Below are 21,784 nucleotides of genomic sequence, written 5' to 3' on the forward strand. Positions count from 1 at the left end.
TTTTATCATTTATTTAATAGTTCTCATAAGTAAATAAAATATTTTTTTTATTTTTGAAAAAGTCTAAACTTTAAAATTATGTCTCTTGTTATTAAAATAAGAATGATTCACTTAAAAAATTCAAAAATATTTTTTTTTCAAAACATAAATCCTAAAGAAATAACCAAATAAAATTCTTATTCTAATTATTTAATTCAAAATAAAATCCTATAACAGTATTAAAATAAGTTTTTATCCTTGTCAAAAAAAATAAGTTTTTATCATTTATTTAATAGTTCTCATAAGTAAATGAAATATTTTTTATTTTATTTTTGAAGAAGTCTAAACTTTAAAATTGTGTCTCTTGGTATTAAAATAAGAATGATTCACTTAGAAAATTCAAAAATAATTTTTTCCCTCGTGTTTTCTTTATAATAACTTTATGAATATAATAAAAATCAATTAAAATATATAATTTTGTATTCAATGATTCAAAAAAATAAATGCACCACTTTAATGAATAAGCAACATATTGATTCTCCAAAATTTTAATATCTCAAGTTTGACCTTAATTTTTACACCATTTTTCCACACAATGTCCTTGCAATTAATACACATAATTCATAGTTTTTGGGCAATATAGTAAATACACAATGAAAAACTTTGCCCATCATTCATACTTTTATAGTAGAAATAGAATAGTTCTCATAAGTAAATGAAATATTTTTTATTTTATTTTTGAAAAAGTCTAAACTTTAAAATTGTGTCTCTTGGTATTAAAATAAGAATGATTCACTTAGAAAATTCAAAAATAATTTTTTTCCTCGTGTTTTCTTTATAATAACTTTATGAATATAATGAAAATCAATTAAAATATATAATTTTGTATTCAATGATTCAAAAAAATAAATGCACCACTTTAATGAATAAGCAACATATTGATTCTCCAAAATTTTAATATCTCAAGTTTGACCTTAATTTTTACACCATTTTTCCACACAATGTCCTTGCAATTAATACACATAATTCATAGTTTTTGGGCAATATAGTAAATACACAATAAAAAACTTTGCCCATCATTCATACTTTTATAGTAGAAATAGAATAGTTCTCATAAGTAAATGAAATATTTTTTATTTTATTTTTGAAAAAGTCTAAACTTTAAAATTGTGTCTCTTGGTATTAAAATAAGAATGATTCACTTAGAAAATTCAAAAATAATTTTTTTTCTCATGTTTTCTTTATAATAACTTTATGAGTTAGTGAAAATGAATTAAAATATAATTTTGTATTCAATGATTCAAAAAAATAAATGCACCACTTTAATAAATAAGCAACACATTGATTCTTCACAATTTTAATATCTCAAATTTGACCCTAATTTTTACACCATTTTTCCACACAATGCCCATGCAATTTAATACACATAATTCATAGTTTTTGGGCAATATAGTAAATACAAAATGAAAAAACTTTACCCACCATTCATACTTTTATAATAGAAATAGATATGTGTTCCTCCCGTATTGCATCGTTCACTATATCTATTCTATGCTGTTAAATAATACACTTTATGTTATCTTCGATTTCTACCATATTTTCTATCACGATACCAGTTTCCATTAATAATAATAATAATAATAATAATAATAATAATAATAATAAGGGAAAACTATAATTTTGGTCCTTTATGTTTGTCACTTTGCGATGTTTTCATATTTCAGTTTTAGTCCTGTATGTTTCAATTTTTGGCAATTTTAGTCCCTTTTAATCGAAAATGATTATGTGTTATCTCCACATCAGCATTGTATTGGTGCCACATACAGTGCCATCAGAAAAAGGAATAAAATTGCAAAAAAAATAAAAAAAAAATTGCAGACTAAAACTGAAATCTGAAAATATAGAAGACCAAAATCGCAAAGCGAAGAGCTAAAAAAGTAACTTTTCCTAATAATAATATTTCCTTTTTTATAAAAATATATAAACTCATTACATCTCCAGATATATCTAACAATACATGAGAATTAATCTTTAGTTTGATAAGACTTGCAGCATATGTATTCCTGCTGAGAAACCCGTGGTTGACGACTTGTCCAAAGTGAACTCAATATTTTTTCATTACAATGAAACATGTGACTGTTATCATTTGATGCACATTGAGTAAATCTGCAAGCTAACACAGTAGCTATCGTGTTTGGAAGATATATAGAACATATCGATACATGTTTACACAAGATTTCAAGTAAAAATCGTGTTCATATACATCAAGGATCCCTTGGTGATCCTAGGCTGTTGGAAAGGACCATATATATCCTAAATCCAAGTAAGGCCTTAGCTTGTTAGGGTTCAGCATTCATGGATTTGGATTATATTCCCTCCATTCTGTAAAAAGAAAAATAAAAATGGTGTCAAATACATAAATATATGTATGCATATATGTATATATATATATAGATATAGATATAGAATTTGTTTCTTTGATCCATGCTTGATATTTTTTCATGTATCCCCTCCAAGAACAGGTTACTTAAATAGCATGCCGGAGCCATAAATACCCTGTCAATTAATCAAGAATTCATTATCAGAAATAATTAATGAGAATATATAAACTACATAAAATCGAAGATTATTTTCGAAATTTTTTTGGGAAATTTTATTACCATGGTTAAAAATATTTGTTTCCCAGAATTATGATCTTTTTATTAAAAAAAAAGTCGAGTTGCACAAGTACAATAAATTTACTTACTGAATAATGGACAACGTCTGATATGCCGTGAACAACGATCGGTTAACTCATCGGAGAAGATGACCGAACCTTCGATCTCTTGAAAGCATGACTATGAAATGAAAATACATTCCAACATATGACGAGGACCTAAAAATATACATTTATATAAAACACTAAATCTTTCACGGTTTAGTTTTGATGCTTCACAAACTACGATATGGGTTGCTTTATATAGCGGCAAGGAAATATATTTTTTGAATTTTAAAAAATATATATATTCGATTGCGATAATAATATTTGATATTTTTCGAGTCAGAGAGAGATTGAGTTCACAAAATACTCACGTAGAATTTAAGTTCGGAAAATCTTGTCGTATCGATTTCGTGATTTTTCCGATAACAAATGAAAACGTAAAATATTATTTTATCGATTTCATGATTTTTCCGATATCAAACGAATACATTTTTAAATCGACGTGGATTTTGTTTTGATTGCCACAAGATAGTGATAATCAACGACATCTCAAAAACTAATCATTAATTTAATTATTTAGAGAACGAAATATATATAAAAATCCACAAGAGGAAAAAAAACATGTGACCTTTGAGATAAAATACGAAGAAGTTGGAGAAAAAATGAGAAAAAAATGAAGAGAGGTATGAAAATTATTAACAGGGTCACACCATCAAAGTTACATAACAAATTATCAAGCGGTTAAACTGAAAATAAAATTAATGTCCCGTCAACAAACCAAAATAGTTATTATGAGATACTCAATTATTATTTAAGAATGACAGGAAAAATTAATATGAGTTTTCCTAAATAATTTTATAAATGTATTAAGAAATTTAACAAGATCATCTTAAATCCAATAAAGTTATCCTATTAGCTAGATCATATAATATTTATTAAATTAAAATAGTCGAATTCATAAATCATAATGTAAGTTAATTAGCCTATTTTTGTTCTGCTCTAAGTACGTAGTCAAAGTTACTCTTACTTAGAGCCGTGAACATGGGTTATGTTCGTCAGGTCGGCCCGCCTCGCCACACAATTTAAGTGGTTTGGGTTGACATTTTTTCAACCCAACTAAAGGCGGGCCAATCGCGGCGGTCCTAGAGAAAAAATATTTTTAATTTTTCTTTTATTTTTATGGTGATATATGTATTATTTTTAGTGAAAGTTGTATATTTTTTTGTATTATTTAATTTATATAAAATTTACACGTGTGAAATCAATAATTAAAAAAATTAATATGTTTCTAGTAATTTTTTATTTATGAAATGAAATTTATAATTAATTATAAATATTTTTATTTTTATTTATTTATTTATTTTTATTTGTAATGAGTCAACCAGCGGGCCATCCCGCCTAACCTGCAACCCACCTTGGGTTGGGTTGAGGATGTAACACCAGAAAAATCCATATATTTACTCACGATTGTTAAAGGAATTTTAAATCAATTTTAAGTTATTTTATTCTATTTATTTATGATTTAAAGGTTATTTTTAATTAAATGTTTTTATGTGATGTGTTAATAATTTAAAATTTGTATTTAAAAGATTTTGTGTTATGTATATTAAATGATATTTTATGTTTCAAAGTTGAGTTTTTAGGTGATAAAAATATATGTTTAAACTTGTGTTAAATAATTTCATGTTAATTAGAGCAAGAGATTGAAAGGATAATTCAACAAGATCCTGAAGTAAAGAATATATTGACTCGGCAGGAGGGATATCGCCCAACAAGAGACAGCGAGGGGGGGGGTCCAAGCAATCCGGACCCAGAGCAAGGAATGCCCCTCCCCAAGGGAACTTTAATCGCCCAAATCAGGATCAGGCCAGGAATGACCGAAAACCAGCTCCGCCTGCACGAGGATTTATTAACATGATTTCTGGGGGGCAACTGATGGAGATTCCAACAGGGCTAGGAAAACTAAAAACAAAAAATTAATAAATATGGAGATTGGTAATCAGAGTGTTCATACCGGCCCGACCCTCTCTTTTGGGCCGGAAGATTTGAAATGAGTGTCTAATAATCATAATGATGCAGTGGTTATAAGGTCCATGGTGGCAAATTATGATGTGACCTGGATATTTGTGGATTCGAAAAGTTCTGTCAACGTCCTTTTCCAAGAATTAATAAATCAAATGGGCTTGGGGCAGTATAAGATGGAACTCGTGGTGACATCACTATTTGGTTTCACAGGTCATGCAATCCGACCTGTCGGGTTAATCCATTTACCACTAACTTTGGGGAAAAAAATACTCTCGGAAAACTCGGATTGTGAGTTTCATTATAGTAGATGCTCCGTCGGCCTACAACGCCATACTGAGAAGACCTGATATGATCACTTTCATGGTTGTAGCATCAGCTCTGAATCAGAAATAAAATTCCCAGTGGGCAATGAGGTGGGTGAAGTGCAAGGTGATCAAGTTATTGCTCGCAAATGTTATGTGGAAGAGGTCCAAATAGAACAAAAGGTGGCCAGGACTAAAAGTGTTGACCCACCCAGACTCTATGGTGGGGAACAAGTAAATTTAATAGAAGAAGACGCCTATATCACCACCAAAGAGAAAATGGAGGAAATCATGATCTCTCCTCCATCCGGATCGGTAAGGGTTGCCCGCATCCTTGAAGTAAAGCTGAAGGAGCAGCTATTGAAATGTTTGGAGAAGAACAAAGATGTTTTTGCATGGTCAATTTCAGATCTGGTAGGAGTACGGAGGGAAGTAGTGGAACATAAGCTAAATGTGATGAAGGATTGTCGCCCTATTATTCAAAATAAACGTCACTTCGGCCATAAAAAGGACGCAGTGATTGAAGAACAGATGGAGGAGTTACTTAGGGTGGACACATTTAAGAAATTAATCCATTTCCCGACCTGGCTATCTAATATAGTTCTGGTTCCAAAGTCTACGGAAAAGTGGCGCATGTGTGTGGATTTTTGAGATTTAAATAAAGCATGTCCTAAGGATTGTTACCCCAGAATCGAGCAACTTTTCGATTCAACAGTAGGACATGATTTACTCAGTTTCTTGGATGCTTACCAAGGGTATCATCAGATCCCTTTAGCGAAAAAGGACAAGGACAAGGTGTGTTTTTTTACTTTAACAGGAACTTACTGCTACGTGGTCATGCCGTTTGGGCTCAAAAATTCTGGGGTACATATCAAAGATTGATGGATAAGGTATTCAAGCAACAAATTGGAAGGAACATTGAAGTCTACGTGGATGATATCTTGATCAAGACCCGAACGGCCGACCAGTTCATTACCGAATTGACTCAGACCTTCCAGAATTTGAAAAATTATCAACTGAAAGTAAACCCCCCAATAAATGCACTTTCGAAGTTCGAGCTGGAAAATTCTTGTGTTATATGGTTACAAGAAGGGGAATTGAATCTAATCCTGAAAGAAGTCCAAGTCATCATCTCTATGAGTTCACCCAGTAATATACAAGAGGTACAAAGATTAACAGGAAGAATTACAGTGTCGGCTCGGTTTATAATCAGATCAGCGGATAAAAGCCTCCCATTCTTCAAAGCACTTCGGAGGACAAAGAATTTTGAATGGGATGAGGAAAGTGAGAAGGCCTTTCAGAATTTAAAGGCCTATCTGAAAAAGTTTCCTGTGCTGAATAAGCCCGTTCAAGGGGAAAAAATGTTCCTCCATCTGGCTGTCACCCCCCGAGCTGCCAGTTAGGTCTTGTTCAGGAAAGAGGGGATGAATCATCAACCAGTTTATTTTGTCAGCCATGCCTTGAAGGGAGCGGAGCTCAATTACTTAACTCAAGAAAAACTTGTATTGGCTTTTGTTATCACAGCAAGGAGGTTGAGTCCCTACTTTCTATCACCCCCCCATCACTGTACTCACCAATAGTGCCTTGGGAAAAATTGCAGCTAACCTAGACGCGTCGGGAAGATAGTTCAGGTGGATTACAGAGTTGAGAAAATATGACATTAAATTTTAACTCCGAACAGCTATAAAAGCCCAAGCCCTAGCCGACTTCTTGACAGAAACAGTTCAGTTAGACCAAGAAGGTCAATGGAGGATTTTTTTAGATTAGTCATCATGTCAAACAGGAAGTGGTGTGGGGATATTAATTATATCACCCTGGGGTAAAGAAACTAAGATCTCAATTAAGTTGGATTTTTGAGCTTCCAATAACGAAGCAGAATACGAGGCACTTTTGCTCGGACTCAAGGCTGCACGAAATCTTGGTATTTCTCGAGCTGTATTGTATTCGGATTCCCAGTTAGCCATACAACAGAGTAATGTAAAATTCGATATCAGAGATGAGAAGATGTTGAAATATGTCAGAGCGTTAGATAAAGCCAAAGAAGGATTTACCGAGCTGAACATGGAGCTCATCCCTCAAGCTGACAACATTAAAGCCGACCACTTGGCTCGCCTGGCCAGTGCCTTGGGCGACCATCCTGACCCCATTATCCCGGGACGGGAACTCATCTCCCAATTGGAAAATCTTGACGATATCATAGCTGAAGTACCAGAAGGAGATTGGAGGTACAACTTACATAAATAATTGACTAAGAAAGAACTACCGAGTGACAATAAGAGAGCTAAGGAGGTGAAGAGGAGGGCCCTGCGTTTTGTCATGATTGATCAAATTCTTTTCAAGAGATATTTTTCCCAACCTTTGTTAAAGTGTTTAGGCTCTGATGAGGCAAATTATGTACTACGAGAAATTCATGAAGGTTTTTGCGGGAGTCACTTAGGCAGTATTGCTTTAGCTAGGAAGGCTCTCTTAGCTGGTTTTTTTTGGCCTATGATGAGGAAAGATTCGTCAGATCTAGTCAATTCATACTATAATTTCCAAAGACATGCTAACTTACAATGGAGACCCGCGGAGTACATGAAGGCAGTTATGGCTGCCTGTCCTTTTGATCAATGGGGGATGGATATTGTAGGGTCATTCTCTATTAGCACGGGGCAAAGAAAATTCTTGTTGGTTGCAGTCGATTATTTTTTTAAGTGGGTGGAGGCCGAGCCCCTAGCTAAAATTACGGAGAAAGAAGTTTTTAGTTTTTTTATGAAAAAATATTGTGTGTCGATTTGGGATCCCGCGCAGGTTAGTATCAGACAATGGACGAAAGTTCTGTGGAGCTAAGGTTCGAGCGTGGTGTCAAGAGATGAAGATCGAACAATTTTTCACATTTGTGGCATACCCATAAGGGAATGGACTGAAGGGGATCGGTTAACTCGTGCCCGGAAACGCAGCGGAAATATAAAATTTTTAATAAAAGAAATCCGAGCACTTGTGTAGTATTTAAAAACTCAAACAACCATAGGGTGTTTAGAATTTTACCTATCAATCTCAAAGATTGATTTATGGCTCCAACCAAGTTGATAAACAACTAGGCTCTTGAAAAATGGTAGACTCAATCTACAAGCTTCCAAGAGCACTCCTTGCTCAAAATGGATTCAACTCTTCGAGCCTCCGAATTAGGTCCACGACTAGACGATCTAAATCCACTCTAAATATGCACTAGAATATTTAGAGGATTTTTCATTGAGATTTTCTTTTCCTTCTCCCACAAAAATGAAAGAAAATTTGGAGGAGAATATATTGGAGTGTTCGGCCACTTCAAGTAAAAATTGGAATGGAATGAATTTTGTGTGTGTATATATTATTCCAAATAATATATTAAAGGAGAGGGATTAATGAGTACAATTAAGCCATGCATGGAAAATTGCAAGGCATGCATGGAAAATTGCAAACCATCTTACAACCCTTCAAATTCCATACACACACACATATATATATATATATATACACGCCTATATATATATACATATATAAATATATATATTTAAATGTAATTTGAACTTATTTTTAATTAATTATTAAACCTAAACCCATTTAAGTTTAATCAATTAATTAAATTTAACTTGAACCCATTCAAGTCCACTAGTATCAATAATTATACAACACTATATTAATTTGAGCTCTACTAGACTCAATAGTGTTTAATTAATTCAACACTTGAATTAATTTAATTATTTGTACATTAAAATGTCTACTAGTGTTAAATTAATTCAACACTTGAATTAATTAACTAAGTTCAAAATAATAGTTTAAAAAATCACCATTTTCATAAACTAATTATTTTAAGTCAACTTTTAATCTTGGAACACATTCACAAATTAAAAGTTACTTATTCCATTCATTCTCCAATTTAGAAGTCAAACTTCTAATTTATTTTACTTATAAACTCCTTTATAAGTTGTTCAACACAATGAACTAATTTTAATCTCAACGGGATCTAGAAAGCTAGTACTTGTGTGACCCTCAATGGTTCACTGATACAACTAGCAGTGGGTTCACATCTCCATGTGATTCGGAATCAACAAGTCCCTTATATGAGCATACCCTATATAGCTCCATTCTTATTAATCAACACATTGATAATAAGAACGTCAGAAAACTCAAGTCTGATAGTACCCAACCAGTCATGTAAACATCTAGCAGCATTGCTTACATGACTCCCTAGGTATCAAATGATAGTGCCTGCAAGAACCAATCAATTATGGTTAGCGTACAGTACGGTCCCTTCAACTCATATATCCCGACCGATTCGACAACCATTGGTTTATCGAGAGTTGTTATTGAATCGATAACTATGTGTCATGTCGTAGTTGCATCGAAAGTGTAATTCAAGAAACTCCTTTCTTAATTACCACTTACTCTGATCAGAGATTTCAAGCTACGTATGCATGATATAACATAGGATATCCATACCCGTAGGTAAGCGGTGAATCCCCGACTACAATGCATTGACTCCTATATGTTTCGTCACAACACCCAACATTGCCACCTGATGACCCCAGATGAGTCGGTAAACAAGTCAAAGTGAAGCACTAGCATATAGAGTCTCCATGTTGTCCCGGGTTATAGGACTAATGGTGTACAACCATAAACTAGGACTTATCCACTCGATAAGTGAGAACCACTTGGAAAATCCTTTAGGGAGGGTTGTTCAGTGCACTCTACAAGGAGCACCTATTTGCATGCTTGGACATCTCCATGTCCCCTACCAATGAAACATGGTACTCACATCGCAAATACTAGTCTCAAGCTCGAGCGGCCTTTATCCTTCTTTATGGCGGCTGAATCGACTAGGAACAGTTTAGAATATACAGTATTCCAAATATGAGTTTCATGATAGTCATCACATGACCATCTCATATTCTTTCTACTATTTGTATATTCAAGGGCTTTATCTATGCAGCTTGCATGGGTATAAAGATAAAGATGTGCCAAATTAAATAATGTCAAATATTATTAAAATAAATATTGTCATACAAGAGTTCTCTCAAGGACCATCGGCCAACACATTTGCTCGACGGGCACCTACTCTAACAATCTCCCACTTGCACTAGAGCCAACTACCCATATTCTTCAAACCCATTGATTCGCGATGCTTTTCGAACAATGGTCCTGGTAAAGGCTTAGTTAGTGGATCAGCAACATTATCTGCGGAGGCGACTCTGTCTAACAAGACATCTCCTCGTTCCACAATTTCCCGGATGATGTGGTATTTTCTCAGTAGATGTTTGGATTTCTGATGAGACCTTGGTTCTTTTTCCTGAGCAACTGCACCAGTGTTGTCGCAGTACACCGGGACTGGATCAACTCCATTAGGAATAACGCCCAACTCTTGGACGAAATTCCTAATCCAAACAGCTTCCTTTGCAGCATCGGATGCAGCAATATATTCTGCCTCAGTGGTTGAATCCGCAGTGCTATTTTGCTTGGAACTCTTCCAACAAACAGCAGCACCATTGAGCATGAATATAAAACCGGAAGTTGACTTCGAATCATCAACATCGCTTTGGAAGCTAGAGTCGGTATAGCCTTCCAATTTTAGTTCTCCACCCCCATAAACCAAGAACATATTCTTAGTCTTTCTCAAATACTTGAGAATGTCTTTCACAGCTTTCAAGTGTGGAAGACCAGGGTTCGATTGATATCTACTTGTAACACTAAGTGCAAAGGCCACGTCAGGACGTGTAGATATCATCGCATACATGATACTACCAATTGCAGATGCATATGGAATGCGTGTCATCGTCTCTATCTCTGCATCATTTTTGGGAGACATGGACTTGGATAGAGACACGCCATGACACATTGGTAGATGTCCTCTCTTAGACTCATCCATCGAGAACCTCTTCACGATGGTATCAATGTATGTGGACTGGGTGAGACCAAGCAATCTTTTCGATCTATCCTGATAGATTTGTATTCCCAATACAAAAGATGCTTCACCCAAGTCCTTCATCGAGAACTTACTCGATAACCATACTTTAGTTGATTGCAACATTCCTACATCATTCCCAATGAGTAGAATGTCATCAACATAAAGTATCAGGAATGTCACAGCACTCCCACTGACCTTCTTATACACACATGGTTCCTCAGGATTCTTAGTAAACCCAAACTCTTTGATTGTACCATCAAATCTGAGGTTCCAGCTCCTAGATGCCTGTTTGAGACCATATATAGATCTCTGAAGTTTGCATACTTTATGCTCACTTCCAATAGATGTGAACCCTTCAGGTTGAGACATGTAAATTTCTTCCTTAATATCCCCATTAAGAAAAGCTGTCTTCACATCCATTTGCCATATTTCATAGTCATACCATGCGGCAATGGCAAGCAATATCCTTATAGACTTGAACATTGCGACTGGAGAAAAAGTTTCTTCAAAGTCAACTCCTTGCCTTTGAGTATAACCTTTTTCCACCAATCGAGCCTTGAAGGTCAGAACCTTCCCATCCGTCCCAAGCTTCCTCTTGTAAATCCATTTACACCCTATAGGAACAATTCCTTCAGGTGGATCCACAAGATTCCACACTTGGTTCGAATACATGGAATTCATCTCAGATTCCATAGCTTCAAGCCACTTGGATGAATCGGCATCAGACAATGCTTCCTTGAAGGTCCTTGGATCACATCCATGGTCAGGCTCATCTTGGCCCTCTTCAAGAAGCAGACCATACCTCATAGGTGGTCTTGAGATCCTTCCGGATCTTCTAGGAGCTTGTATCTCCTCTCTTGGCTGTTCGGGTGTGGGTTCCACAATCGTGGGTGTTTCTCGAACTTCTTCGAGTTCTATCATCTCCCATTTTCTATCCAATAGAAATTCCTTCTCCAAGAAGGTTGCATTCCTAGAAACAAACACCTTTGTTTCTTTGGGATGATAGAAATAATATCCAACCGAATTCCTTGGATATCCCACGAAGTAGCATAAAATGGATCGAGCATCCAATTTATCTCCCACTATCTGCTTCACATAAGCAGGGCATCCCCATATTCTTAGATAAGAATACTTTGGAGATTTTCCCATCCATATCTCATATGGTGTCTTATCAACTGTCTTTGAATGGACATTGTTCAACAACAGTGCCGCTGTCTCAAGTGCATATCCCCAAAAGGATGGCGGCAACTCCGTGAACCCCATCATAGACCAAACCATGTCCATCAAAGTTCGATTATGACGTTCTGAAACACCATTCAACTGAGGTGTACCAGGAGGAGTCCACTGTGAGAGAATCCCATTCTCCCTAAGATACTCTTGGAATTCAGTACTCAAGTACTCACCACCTCGATCCGATCGAAGTGCCTTGATGCTTCATCCCAATTGTTTTTCTACTTCATTTCTGAATTCTTTGAACTTTTCAAAAGCTTCAGATTTGTATTTCATTAAATACACATACCCATACCTAGAGAAGTCATCGGTAAAGGTAATGAAGTAAGAATGTCCGTGCTTAGTGGTGATGCTAAGTGGACCACACACATCTGTATGGATCAAATCCAACAGTCCCTTGGCTCGCTCCACATGGCCCTTAAAAGGAATTTTGGTCATCTTTCCTTTTAGACAGGGTTCACAAGTAGTAAGAGAATTAATATCAGACATATCAAACATGCCTTCTCCCACTAGCTTGTTCATCCTTTTAAAAGATATATGACCTAATCGAGCATTCCATAAGTGTGCTGGATTTAGAGTATCTTGTTTTCTTTTGGATGTTGTTGATATCTCTTGAACATTATACATAGGAATATCTTTTAATTTTAAATTATAGAGATCATTTTCCAATTGTCCTGTACCAATTAAACATTCATTCTTGTAAATATTGCAAACATCTTTGCCAAATAAACAAGAATATCCATCTTTATCAAGCATAGAAATGGAAACAATGTTTTTCATCAAATCTGGTACAAACAAAACATCTCTCAAACATAATTTAAAATCATTGTCCAACAATAAGTAAACATCTCCAATAGCTTTGGCTGCAACTCTTGCCCCATTGCCCATCCTCAAGAAGGTCTCACCATCTCTGAGTCTCCTACTTCTTGTCATCACCTGCAAATCATTACAGAGATGTGAGCCACAGCCGGTATCCAATACCCAAGAAGAAGATTTAAGTGAAATGTTTACTTCAATGTAGAACATACCTTTTCCAGAACCATTCTGGTCAAGATATTTCTTGCAATTACGCTTCCAATGTCCAGGTTTCTTACAGTGATGACAGACGTCATTAGTCTTGTTAGCCTTAACTGGTGTGGTTACCACAATGGGACTCGGAGCTTGCCTCTTCAAGGGCACATTCTTTTTGGGAGCTTGGAAGGAACGCTTCTTTCCTTTCCCATGTGGTCTATTCTTTGAACCAGATGAAGATCCCACATAAAGAACCGGCTTCTCTTTCTTGATTGTGGATTCAAACGTAACAAGCATGTTAACCAACTCCTCAAGGGTTGGATCTAACCTGTTCATGTTGAAATTCACCACAAAAGGATCAAATGAGCTAGGCAGTGACAAGAGCAACACGTCTGTGGTCAACTCAGTTGGTAGCACAAGATCCATGCTAACGAGTTTCTCCACGAGCCCAATCAACTTCAGGCCATGCTCATGGACCGAAGCCCCATCTCGCATGCGCAAAGTGATTAGCTCCTTGACAATCGCATGTCGAAGTGGGCGTGTTTGTTCACCAAAGAGTTCTTTGAGATGCAAATGAATGTCAGCAGCATGCTTTGCACTCTCAAAACGTCGCTGAAGCTCATCATTCATAGAAGCCTGCATATAACACTTGGCTTTCAAGTCATGGTCACACCAATCCTTGTAAGTCTGTAGCTCCTCAGGGCTACAATCAGTCGGAGCCGTATCAGGGGGCGACTCATCAAGTGTGTATGCAATCCTTTCTGAGTTCAAGACGATTTTCAGATTTCTTAGCCAATCGAGGTAATTTGGACCGGTCAGTAAATGTTTGTCGAGTATTGCAGACAACGGATTGCGAATTGATGACATTTTCAAAACTTGTACTGAAAAATAATAACAGATAAATGTCAATGACTATTTTAAAATATTTAATAAGATATAAAGTATGGACTTTAAATTTATAAATATTTACTCCCACTGTTTTGACATTTTTATTACCCTCTAGTAAAAACGGGAAACTCCTTTCCTCAGTAGGTACATAAGGTCCAATTAGCCAATTACGATCCCGAATAATATCAGCCAATCATAATTTCTAAAAGGTAGTTTCCAATTGCATCTCCATGCAACCCTTACGTAAACTTTTGTCTCACGCTTGATTAGGACCCAATAATATGACGTCGTTCATCTTTACGTGTCAAGCCTTACCCATCGATATCGAACCTTAATGGACGGTCGCCATGAGTTCCCCCAATAATATGAGCCGAAGTCATGGGAGTTCCACGTAGTTCACATCACCATGTCAATGGATGTCACAACTTTCCGGCATCCAAGCCCCCCCAATAATATGAGCCGAGCATTGAATACGGGTAGCGTTCGTCATGCATCCATTGTCGATGGAAGACATGGAAATTATAAACAAATTTATAATTCCCCTTTTCGGGCTTGATATAAATTTTGAATCTAATTCAAAATGAGGGTTTTTAATTTTGAAAAGGTCTCATCATTAATTTTAAAGATCGCCATGTTTGATCGTATGTTTGCCGGATTCATGCAACTTTGTTATTATAAAATAATAACGCACATACTAATTAATAAGGATGATTAATCGCCCCAAAAACTATTTGGCCCGTGTGAGCCAAACACGGGCCTAGGTCCAATTCCTAGGGAATGCATGGGATGCAAATGCAACAATTACATAAGCTTCCAATATTTACATGTCTTGAATCTTCATAATTCATCATGGCCCACCATCTTCCAATCTTGAACTTCCGCTATTAAATATTTTACATGAAAATATCCATGGCAAATAGGGATACATCTCATGGGGTGGGAACGTGCCATAAACCAAGCTCACTTTGTAATTTGATAATTATTACAACCAGTCAACACAAAATATCCTAGCATACACCTAGCAAATTGGTCTTGGGCTTTTAATCATCCTTCATGCATAATATCACATATCATACACCATCAATTAATTATCTCAATAATTAATTGATCAAATATTATATATCTTGGTCCAATCACTAACCACCATAATTATAAAATAAATTAACAAAATAAACAAACACCTTTGTTTACTTTCAAATTAATTTATTTATAATTGAATTTCTTGTAAATCACAATTTACTATAAATAATCAAAGTCACACTTTAACTATTTATTTTATGAGAAAAACACATATTATAAAGTTTAATTTTTCAAAAAAAAATCAACTATAATATATTTAACAATTTAGGGCCTATGACACATGATATTCCAAAACACCTTTTGAAAAACTCAAGTCGTCATAGTCGTCACCGAAACTCCGTCGCCGGATTCCGGACAAAAAAAATATTTTTTTTTTTATAAAAAATATGGGGCAGCCCACGGCTGCCCCTAGAACACCTTCGGGCAGCCCAAGGGCTGCCCGAAAATAAAAAAAATAATTTTTATATAATTTGCCCTAAAAGTTAAAATATTGATTTTCTCATGCGGTTAGAAATTGACCTCAACATAATATCCAACAAATACTACACAAAAGAGTAACCTGGCTCTGATACCACTGAAGGGGATCGGTTAACTCGTGCCCAAAAACGCAGCGGAAATATAAAATTTTTAATAAAAGAAATCCGAGCACTTGTGTAGTATTCAAAAACTCAAACAACCATAGGTTGTTTAGAATTTTACCTATCAATCTCAAAGATTGATTTATGGCTCCAACCAAGTTGATAAACAACTAGGCTCTTGAAAAATGGTAGACTCAATCTACAAGCTTCCAAGAGCACTCCTTGCTCAAAATGGATTCAACTCTTCGAGCCTCCGAATTAGGTCCATGACTAGACGATCTAAATCCACTCTAAATATGCACTAGAATATTTAGAGGATTTTTCATTGAGATTTTCTTTTCCTTCTCCCACAAAAATGAAAGAAAATTTGGAGGAGAATATATTGGAGTGTTCGGCCACTTCAAGTAAAAATTGGAATGGAATGAATTTTGTGTGTGTATATATTATTCCAAATAATATATTAAAGGAGAGGGATTAATGAGTACAATTAAGCCATGCATGGAAAATTGCAAGGCATGCATGGAAAATTGCAAACCATCTTACAACCCTTCAAATTCCATACACACACATATATATATCATATATATATATATATATATACACGCCTATATATATATACATATATAAATATATATATTTAAATGTAATTTGAACTTATTTTTAATTAATTATTAAACCTAAACCCATTTAAGTTTAATCAATTAATTAAATTTAACTTGAACCCATTCAAGTCCACTAGTATCAATAATTATACAACACTATATTAATTTGAGCTCTACTAGACTCAATAGTGTTTAATTAATTCAACACTTGAATTAATTTAATTATTTGTACATTAAAATGTCTACTAGTGTTAAATTAATTCAACACTTGAATTAATTAACTAAGTTCAAAATAATAGTTTAGAAAATCACCATTTTCATAAACTAATTATTTTAAGTCAACTTTTAATCTTGGAACACATTCACAAATTAAAATTTACTTATTCCATTCATTATCCAATTTAAAAGTCAAACTTCTAATTTATTTTACTTATAAACTCCTTTATAAGTTGTTCAACACAATGAACTAATTTTAATCTCAACGGGATCTAGAAAGCTAGTACTTGTGTGACCCTCAATGGTTCACTGATACAACTAGCAGTGGGTTCACATCTCCATGTGATTCGGGATCAACAAGTCCCTTATATGAGCATACCCTATATAGCTCCATTCTTATTAATCAACACATTGATAATAAGAACGTCAGAAAACTCAAGTCTGATAGTACCCAACCAGTCATGTAAACATCTAGCAGCATTGCTTACATGACTCCCTAGGTATCAAATGATAGTGCCTGCAAGAACCAATCAATTATGGTTAGCGTACAGTACGGTCCCTTCAACTCATATATCCCGACCGATTCGACAACCATTGGTTTATCGAGAGTTGTCATTGAATCGATAACTATGTGTCATGCCGTAGTTGCATCGAAAGTGTAATTCAAGAAACTCCTTTCTTAATTACCACTTACTCTGATCAGGGATTTCAAGCTACGTATGCATGATATAACATAGGATATCCATACCCGTAGGTAAGCGGTGAATCCCCGACTACAATGCATTAACTCCTATATGTTTCGTCACAACACCCAACATTGCCACCTGATGACCCCAGATGAGTCGGTAAACAAGTCAAAGTGAAGCACTAGCATATAGAGTCTCCATGTTGTCCCGGGTTATAGGACTAATGGTGTACAACCATAAACTAGGACTTATCCACTCGATAAGTGAGAACCACTTGGAAAATCCTTTAGAGAGGGTTGTTCAGTGCACTCTACAAGGAGCACCTATTTGCATGCTTGGACATCTCCATGTCCCCTACCAATGAAACATGGTACTCACATCGCAAATACTAGTCTCAAGCTCGAGCGGCCTTTATCCTTCTTTATGGCGGCTGAATCGACTAGGAATAGTTTAGAATATGCAGTATTCCAAATATGAGTTTCATGATAGTCATCACATGACCATCTCATATTCTTTCTACTATTTGTATATTCAAGGGCTTTATCTATGCAGCTTGCATGGGTATAAAGATAAAGATGTGCCAAATTAAATAATGTCAAATATTATTAAAATAAAGATTGTCATACAAGAGTTCTCTCAAGGACCATCGGCCAACACATTTGCTCGACGGGCACCTACTCTAACATGGACAAGTAGAAGTCACCAACAGAACAATAGTCCAAGCTCTTAAAACACGGCTGGATACAACTAAGGGTAAATGGGTAGAAGAACTTCCTTCTATGCTTTTTTCTTACTGAACTACGGCTCGATCCGGGACAGGTGAGACTTCTTTAAACATGGTGTACGGGACTGAAGCCTTCCTTCCGGTAGATATTGGACAGGAGAGTGCTCGGATATTGGATTATGGGAAAGCAACCAAGATTTAAGGGCAATGGATCTCGACTTACTATAAGAGAGCAGGGACCGGGCAACGATAAGACTGGTAGCCTATCGAAAAAGAATGACTCGAGCCTACAATAAGAGAGTTCACCCTAAGGTTTTTCATGAAGGAAAATTGGTTATGCGAAATATTCAACATCAAGGAGAAAGAGAAAAGGTAGACGCCAAATACGAAGTACCATTCAAGGTGATAAGAAAAACCGGCGTAGCTGCTTATTACTTGGAAGACGCCTGAGGGAAGAAATGGAAACGGTCATGGAATGTCCAACACTTGAAAAGATACTACCCCTAGCCGCTCAGTTCGGACCTATTTCACCATGCAGCTCACCTCACTGAGCTGGTCTCCAACTATTTAAGTCATCTTTTTACTTATTCCTTGAGCTGAGAATTAACCTTTTTTGTGTGGTTTTGGGAATCAGTCCTTTAATTACGAGTTATTCATGTTATCATATTTTTTAGAGTCTTAATCTTTTTAGAAGATAGTCCTGTTGTCATGAGTCAGAATATGTCTTATTATAACTTTCGTGAAACATTTCTTCGAAACGAAATATTATCACTTGGTTCTCAAGAAGAATGTGCGCAAAATTCCATGCAGGTATGACATCAAAAGTCCACATTAGTGGCATCAAAAGTCCACATCAGTGGCATCAAAAGTCCAGGAAGGTCTGGCATCGAAAGTCCACATCATTGGCATCAAAAACCCACATCAGTGTTATCAAAAGTCCACATCAGTGGAATCAAAAATCCACATCAGTGGAGTCAAAAGTCCAGGCATGTCTGGCATCAAAAGTCCAAATCAGTGGCATCAATAACCCACATCAGTGGTATCAAAAGTCCAGGCAGATCTGGCATAAAAAACCCACATCAGTGGCGTCAAAGGTCCATGCAAGACTGGCATCAAAAACCCAAATCAGTATCAAAATTCCAGACAGGTCTGGCACAAAAATCTACCTCAATGCTTTCGAGAGTCCAGTCAGGACCGGCATCCAAAGCCGCCAGCCGTGGTGATTCAAAAAGTAAATTAAAATTAGCCAGATCGGGCAAACATTTGTCACATGACTTATGTTGGTCAAGTGTTGTACATATACTTGCAAAATATGTTTTCTTCCTAGCAAGAAAGCGAAATTAATTTACAAACGGGTAATTTATCTTATACTTGGAAAAAATTTCAATCATATTTTCAGGGTGGAAAAGTGCCTAGTATATTCAACTCATCAAGTTTAGGATACATTTTACAGCAAGTTGTGTTTGATATCCAACTGGGTTCTACGCATAATAGGGTTTGAGGTCAGGACGGATGTTCTTCTCAGTAATGTTGGATGTCCCACGCTCAGTCCAGAATTATGTATTCCGGGAAACCTTAGACCCATTTTTACTTGATCTAAGCTAACACTTAAGAAGTCTAAGGGAGGTTTATGCGCCAGATATTTGCGGCCCGGGAGTATCTGTTCATAGGAGTCCGGCATTCCTAACTTCTCTCTAATGGTTGAACCCATATCTGGGCCTAAGTGAGAAGCTAATACCTCAAACCATTGCTTTCCCTCCGCTCTTAGTTGGGCTTCGTCAGTCTTAAGCCTATAGAGCCTTTTCATTTTGGCTTCTCGAGTTTCATATGGACTCGAGTCGGTATTTGACTCGTTAGAGTCGGGAGGCTCGGGTAATGCAGGTCGGGTAGGAGGATGCCTCTACAAATCCTAATATTTCCCTAACTGACGTTTCATCAAGGGAAGACATATTAATCTTGTAAAAAAGAGATAGGACTTACAGAAGAAGGAAATTGTATGAGGCAGCACGGGAAGGATCACTCCATAATGGGCGTAATCAGGTCAGGTCGGAGGTGCTCTGAAAATTTTAACAAAGTAACAGCGTAGTTGTGAAAATTAAAAATGAAATCTTTTGCTGGTTATTTATAGAGTAGATGAATCAATCTGGACCGTTGATCGTTACTTTAATCGATGGCTCGGGACGGGCCATGACAATGCGCCCAGGTCTCGGGAAGTGTACCGTCGAAGAGATCTGGGTCCTTTAAAAGAAACACATCACGGGGATCAAAATCTGAGCAGTCCAGAGGAAACACATGGGGCTCGGTACCCGACCTGCACTCATGGTCTAAATTCATGATTCTTTTAGACCAGTTGGGGGAGGTACTATTGATACCCTCGAAAAATGTTACGGGTCTGACCTGACATGAACCCGGTCTGTCAGGAATATTCCAATTATAACAGTCACTATTATTCATCAAGGTTCAGCCCAATTATAACATAGATTTGGCCCTAATTAATTGATAAATTGGGCCGATCCGAACTGGACCCCCTTGTTCCGACCTGAGCTAGGTCTATTGGGCCGAACCCATTCATTCCTTGGATGGAATTCGAATTAAATGGTATGGATTTGTTCATTCGTAAATATCTAATAGATAATGATAATTTGCAACATATATGGGATTTGTCAAATGAATGCAGAGTCCTATTGACATGCAAGTTCTAACTCAGCAAGGTAACCTACCCCTCTAACCCCTATAAATACAGGTATTATTCATGATTTAGGTATTCACTTCTTCTCTTCACGCATCACATACTTTATCTCGCTTTACTGCTCTTTCAATTTTCTAAGCACTGACTTAGGCATCGGATGGGTCACGCCGAAAACACCTCCGGCGCCCCCTGACCTAGCTTCTATCTATGCAGGATATCTGTACCCGGCTCGACCTGCTCAGTAAAGGAATTCGAAGATCCATTGTACCAGACTAAACGATTAAAATTTTTAAGTTAATCTTCATCGTTTAATGTGTGAAAAGTGACCCGGAAATTTGTGGCTCGTAATCTTTAAAAAATTATATTCCAATCACTATGTTTTTAAATCTAAACACAAATGGGTTTTAAGTTTTTTATACCTAAAAACAAATTATTGAAGTAATTAAGAATTTTTAGCTTACAAGCTTGTGAGTTTGACTTTTAATTTACAAGTTGCAACAACTGCAGCGAAGAGAAAATTTTTTGCTGAGAAGATTATTATGAATATTAATTAATTACACGGGTATATATATTAGTTTGTCGAATGAAGTTATTATTAATTATTTTGAGAAATGTCAAGTCGCAGGGGTAAATTGTAAGTGAAATTTTAAATCTAAAAATATTATTTAAATGAGAATACTATATTTAGCTTTTTTTATGTGATTATATATATATATATATAATCTGTTATTTTGTTTGACTGTGTAACGCCCAGAATTATTTAATTTTGATCCGAGAATATTTAATTTGGGAATATTTGGAGTTTTGATTTAAATTCTAATATTCTTAAATTATTTAGGATTGAAATTGAATAACATGAGAATTTGAGGACTGAATTGCAATTATTGCATAGTTGAGGGGCCAAAGTGCAAAATTCTAAAAATGACCAGGACACGTGTGATTTTGTAAACTCATTCACGTGTATATGATTATTCCATCAGATTTCTCAAAGCAAGAAGGAAGAAATCGAGAGTAGAGATTCCAAGTTTTTCTTCATCTTTCAATTGTGATATCTTGAGCTCCGGGTATCCGTTTTCGATTCCGAAAGATGTTTTGGAATCCTTTCAAGACGACCTTCGATTTGATGTAAGTTTTTTCTTAGTTCATCAAG

This window comes from Henckelia pumila, chromosome 1 (genome assembly GCF_033568475.1).
Source record: "Henckelia pumila isolate YLH828 chromosome 1, ASM3356847v2, whole genome shotgun sequence".
NCBI classification, from domain to species: Eukaryota; Viridiplantae; Streptophyta; class Magnoliopsida; order Lamiales; family Gesneriaceae; genus Henckelia; species Henckelia pumila.